The sequence below is a fragment of the Monodon monoceros genome, unplaced genomic scaffold, assembly GCF_005190385.1.
Source record: "Monodon monoceros isolate NGI ecotype Baffin Bay Population unplaced genomic scaffold, NGI_Narwhal_1 Super_Scaffold_16, whole genome shotgun sequence".
Taxonomy (NCBI): Eukaryota; Metazoa; Chordata; class Mammalia; order Artiodactyla; family Monodontidae; genus Monodon; species Monodon monoceros.
In genome coordinates this window covers 85,384,688-85,390,768 of record NW_021703772.1, presented here as the reverse complement: position 1 = coordinate 85,390,768, position 6,081 = coordinate 85,384,688, and positions in this window count along the sequence as shown.

Genomic DNA, 6,081 nt, shown 5'->3' with positions numbered 1-6,081 from the left:
CGCAGGACGCAGGGAAAAGTCGAGAGAGGACTAGGAGCTGCTAGCTTTCGGCTCCTCACACGGCAGAGCAAGTCCTTGCAAATGAATCGCTCCTTCCTGGTCCTTCTTCCCCATTAGTAATCCATTTCGAGATTAGCGCAGACCAAGGGGATTAAAACAACAGATACATGCAAATGTGAAATAATATTGCAATCGACATTGAAGGGAGAAAAGTAATTCTTTAGGGTTTCTTCGAGTAAAACAAACTGCCTCCCTCAGGATTCCCTCCACCCAGGCAGCGTGTGAAGATGCACTTTTGTTTTCCAGTTGCCTCCAGCCAGGACCTGGTGCCTGTCCCCCCATTCACCTCTCAGTCTGTCAATTTCCTTAACTTTCACAGCCGCTCCCCCTTTCTCCCCTGCCCCCAGCTCCGCTTGCTGGCCCAGATGCCAGAAGAGATACAATGTTTCTGCCCTGAACACACAGCCTGTAGAAGGAATTCGAATTTGGCCACAGCTAATTTTTTTTAAAGCAAATTCTGTTTATTCTGTACCATGTGGAGAAAATTAAAAAAAGGAACATATTCTCTTTTTGAAACGGAATTGATCTTTCATCTAGAGGAATTATTTCGACCCTGTGTTGTTACACAGAAGGTGGGAAACTTCTTTTAGAGTTGCAAGCAAAGGATGATAAGGGGGACCCCTGCATTGGGGGTGTGTGTGGACGGGGTGGGGGGCGGCAGGGGTCCAAGTCAAGCCAAACGGTTTTCTCACGTGCAAACTCGCAATCCAATCCATTCGGAGTTGAGCCTAGGATAGGAGGGGAAAGTCTATTAAAAAAAAAAAATCAGAAGCATCTCTCTGAGAAGCCCTTTCAAACAAAATCAAAACAGGACCAGAGAATCTCAGACTGTCTCTAATATCCCAACTGCGAGGCCCGCGGGCTGTGGAATCTCGCACGTCACCTGGCCCCCGCAGGGCAGCCAGCTGAGAGGTTCATTTTATTTTATTTTTATTTTATTTTTTGAAGTTAAGGCTGAATCTCGGCTTCAGTGCTTTTTGGCAACGTCTCCACTGACAGGAACCAGCAAACTTCAGGACTCAAATGAGCGTCTTAATTTATTGATGCAAAACAGGTCTGCTTGTCGCCCCCAGTTCTCGGCGCGCTCTGTCCCCCACGCCCCCAGCTTCGGTCCCTTCATTTGATCTCAGGGTAAGGCCCCCGCAGCACAGGCGGAGGAACACGTTGGGGGGGGGAGGGGTTCGGCCCCCGCGCTCCCCCCCTCCTCCAGACCTATACCCGCCCGGGAACGCCGCGACCCCCGCCCCGCGGCCGGGTCAGCTGACCTGGCCTGCTCGCCGGCTCCCCGCCCGCCGCCTTGTTTCCGGTCCCCGGGGTCCGCGAGCTGCGCACGGAGCGGGAGCGGCCGCGGCCGCGAGGTGATGCAGGGGGCTGATTACCATGAGAAAGGCTGTGCCTGGAAAAGCCTCCTCCACGCGACTGTCAATCTCACTAAGGGGTGGGATGGGGGGGACGGAAAGGGGCCCTGTAGGAGTCACCAGAAAACTTGGAGTAAGTTGGATGCGACGCAGGCCCGAGGAGGTGGCTTTCGCCTCAACTTGGAAGGCTGTGGCGTTAAGGGCGCGGACGCCAGCAGCCTCGCCAGGGGATTGAAAACCCCAAATCCTTCCTTCCCTCCTTTCCTCCCTCTTGCCCTCCTTTCAGCCCTCCCTGACCTTTATCCTTATTTTCTTGAAATTCTTTCCCAATTGCCTTTCCTACATTATCCTTTCTTTCTATCTGATATCTCCCTTTTGCAAGCCCTTATTTTGTTTCCTAACATCTCCTCTTCTCTCTCGCCCTGATTCTTTTCTGCCACCTTTATGTGTCCAGATTTATCATTTCGTTTTGAAAACACAATGTTTCATATGTAATTAATCTACCAGCAGGAGGTCAGGGACACCCTGACTAAAGTAACTCCCTTGGGTCATCAGAGAACAAGTTCGCCAGGTGTCAGTGAAAAGTAAAATAATAATAGTAATAAAATAAATATAAATCTATATCTCAGTAATCATAGTGGCTCCCTATTCTGAATTATCATATCAGCTCAAATTGACTTCCTTTTTTCTTAAAAGATATAATCTTCCTGGAAGAAAAATGAATAATACTTGTTGTAGGGAAATTCTTTAGAATTAAAGCAATGTGAAAAATTTTCTCATTTATGCTAATATTTTAGCAGGGCTTAACAGACTTTAGAAATTACAATAGGTAATTTAAAGAAACTTAAACTGTGCTTTTTCTTTTAGTGACTATTTGGAAAGTGTAAAAAATTCCTAAAGCACCCCTGCCCCACACGAATCAATTCAGAGAGAAACACCATGCCCTGTGTTTTGTACATGCTAAGCAAATTCACAGCTTGAGTTGCTGGGTTGTTTTCTTCGCCAGGTTGCCCTATTGCCTAGCAGGTGAGTGAACACGGAGCTGCATATGTCATGAGTGTGGCTATGGTTTTAGTTTTCCTTATTTTTTTTTTTCTGTCTTTCATTCATTTTGAGCATGTTGTTCTCCTATTAAAATTCAGAGTTTGCACTTGTTTGCAATTTGTTTACTTTGTTGGATTTTTAAAACTTGTTAGAAGTCAATTGAACATGTATATTAAGCCCTTTTTAGGCCAAGAAAAATAAAGATGCATTAGAAAGATGCTTTTTATGCTTCATAATTATTAATTGACATTTTATGATGAATAATTAATCATTTGAATAATTTTGGTATCTCTGATCTGAACACATATTTGCATATCTAATGCTTGATTTTAACTGTTTTTTTTTTTTTTTTTAATTCATTCTCTCAGGATGAAGAAACAAAGTAACATTTTAATGTAAAATTTCTCTCTGGCACTTGTAAAAGTTTATTTATTGGGTTGTAGTATTCTTTCCAGATATCCATAAAACTTCTTAACAATTTGTGAATCATTTATGTAGCAGTCAGATACAAATATGTGACAGAACTACAATTAATGAGGAAAAACAATACCCTGTGTAAAATCAAGTCAGTCTCCTCCCCAAATGCAGAGATGTGCACTAATTATGCACCATTTTTTCTTATTGGCATTCGATCATTGAACTTTTTGGTTATGTCTATTTACACATGTCAAAAAGTGAAAATTGAGGTAATTGACAAATAATTCATACCCGAATTTAAGATAATTTTTTACTTTTACTTATTAATATATGGGCTGATTTAAAGTTATTTTAAAATGATCAAGCAAGCCTATCCCTGATATTTTTATACCCCTGTGTCAGTTGACGTCCAAAGAATCTATTTTGAATACTAACCCTGCAGGTTACTACCTGTGTGATTACCGACAATCTACTCTAAATTTGTTTCCTTAGCTATGTTGTGGGTACACTAATAGTGCTCATTCTGTTGAGTTTTCTTGAGAACTAAATAAAGTAGTGCCTGAAACTTCACTATAGTGTGGCTTTATTATTGTAATGAAAGGTTGAAAAAATAACATGGAATATACGGATCAATTGAGGACAATTTAGTTAATTTTGACTAGTTAAAAACAGCTATTTACCTTTTAGTATCATTCGTCATTTTTCTATTGAGAAGTGAGTGCTGTGTTATTAAAGTGAAGAAATAAAATGGAAAGCATCATAGGATTTTTGGCTGGTTTACAGTTCTTCAGACCTCTTCAAAGAATTCGTAGCCACAGACATGAAAATAAATAGTGTTTTTTTGTTCTGTTGGTTAAGGAGTTAATTTGTCGTATTCAATATGGTCATAATTTGGTTATAAATATCAGATTTCTTTTAGTCCAAATGTATGAACTTGAAGTTTCTCATGTTCTTTAGTAACATATTGTCTTTGACTGTAAGGGTTAAATGTGCAGAAGCTCAGAAGCGGTCTTGAGTAAGACTTGTGAGAAAAAAAAAAGGGCAAACTTACAAATTTGGAGACCAGGAATTTGGCTGTCAGAACAGTATTTGTTGTAAGACCATTCATAATGAGCTGAGTGAGCATTTCCTTTTGGAATTGTAGTTATCCTGGGGTTTGCGCTAATTCTAAGTACCTATAGTGGGGGAGAAAATCAGTTTACTAATGGAAAATGAAATTCCTTAGTCTCTTAAACATCCAGAAGGCCAGATTTTCTTTTTGATGCAAAAGCTGAAAAGTCAATGCAAATGCTTATGGGAAAAAACTATTGCAATATTTAATCCCAATACTGACTTCTTTTTCTTGTTGTTTTCCTTAAGACTCCTCAAAACACTTAAAGGGTCCCTTAATTGTTTCCTTTCTCAAAGGATCCATTCCATGCTTCTTTCACGTTGAAACTACCAAAAGGGCCATTTGGACATCAGCCTAGGGGCTCAGAGTGACCTGTACCTTTTTCTTCTTTTCCTTTGTAAAGGGCAATGGGACCAAAAACTGTTTGCACCTATAGATTGTTTAGTGACCTGGAAATAACTTCATGCTGCTTTGTGGTCTTCTTTAACAGTCCTTATTCTGTTAAAAGGTGAAATTATAAATCTTGGATGTTAGTTCTAATTTTGCACCGTTCTAAAAGTGGTTTGTTTTTTTTTTTTTGCAGTCATGTCTCAGGTACTTAAATATAAAAACCTTACTCTCAAAAATTATTCTCTTCATGATAATCACAACTATGAAATAATAATAGCTAAGAAAAAAACCTGCTTTTCTAGGCCTGGCAGTGTAGATGTGACCTAGAGAGAATCAACGACTTTCTCCAGAATTCAAGTGTCTGGTTCTTCACCGGCCTTTGAATCTGCCAGATCCATCCTCCCAGCAGACGCCACATACAGGTGACATCCAATGTCTTCTCACCTTTCGCAGACATCCTTCTGAACCACTTGTGCCCACCCACTCTGCACACTGCATTGTGACCCACTTCCAAACCTCCTGGATGACTTGGTTAGTACTTGTTTTTCCATGTGTGGCTTATTTTGCCTTTTGGATCTAGCACTTAGGCTCATTTTTCCAGTTACAGTATTGGCTCAGGTAGAATGGTTTCTCTGGCTTTGTTGCTTCTGGCTTCCCAGATATAGTGTCTTTCCTAGTTCAGTCTTCTCACCAGGACCCTTGACTTAGGGACACTCCCATGGGCAAGTTCCTGCTTGCTCACATTGGCCCCAGTACTGGACCTAAGCACAGGACAAGTTAGTGATGAAGGAGAAATCATGATACAGGCATATCTGGAAATTGTTTTTTTTCTTGTATAATTTTTAAATTGCTTGTTGACTGGGAACTGGACCTCAATGTATTTGACACCAGATTCTTTACATTCTCCTCAATTACAGCATATTATAGTGGCAAAGATATAGGCTTTGAAATTAGATGAACTGGATTTGACTCCCTGCTTTGTGAGTGCTAATTGTGTATTGAGGACAAGATATTAAGCCCCTGAGAACTTCATTTTTAAAATGAGCAAAAGAGGACTTAAATTTAAGCTGGCTGTGGTGAAAAAATATGACAATATATGTAAAATGCTACAGGGTAGGCATATCAATAAATAGGAATTCCTTCTTGTGAATTACCTGGAAAATACATGAAGTTAAATTACAGAAAACCAGAGTGAATGTAGCATGTATCTTAGATGATACTTATTTCATCATTTTTAGTTATTTTAGTGCCATTTATTTAATTATTTACTTTATGATTTTATTAGGAATTGTTTAACTGGTTCTTGCATTTTACAGAAATCAATGCTTACTGAGAACAAAGTTGCAAAAGTAATACGGAATTTCTTAACTTGTAGTAGAAAAGGTGGAGTGCTCATGATTATAAGCATCACGATTCTAACCTCTGAGGTAAATAAATATACTTTACAATTTCATTCTGTATTTCACACTTCTGTTTACAATTGTAAGAAAAAATATCTTTCCACCTAATTCTCCCTATATGACCTGGCATAAGAGGAAGCACTCTGGCAGCCAGTTTGGTGTGGCCAAGAAATGTCAAAGATCACTCATTCAAGGTAAAAAGAAGAGGCCCTTAATACTGTCCAAAGCTCTATACCTACCTACTCTTAACTCAAACTTCTGAAGTTTGAAGGAACTGTGAAGGGGGTAGAAGGGAAGGAAT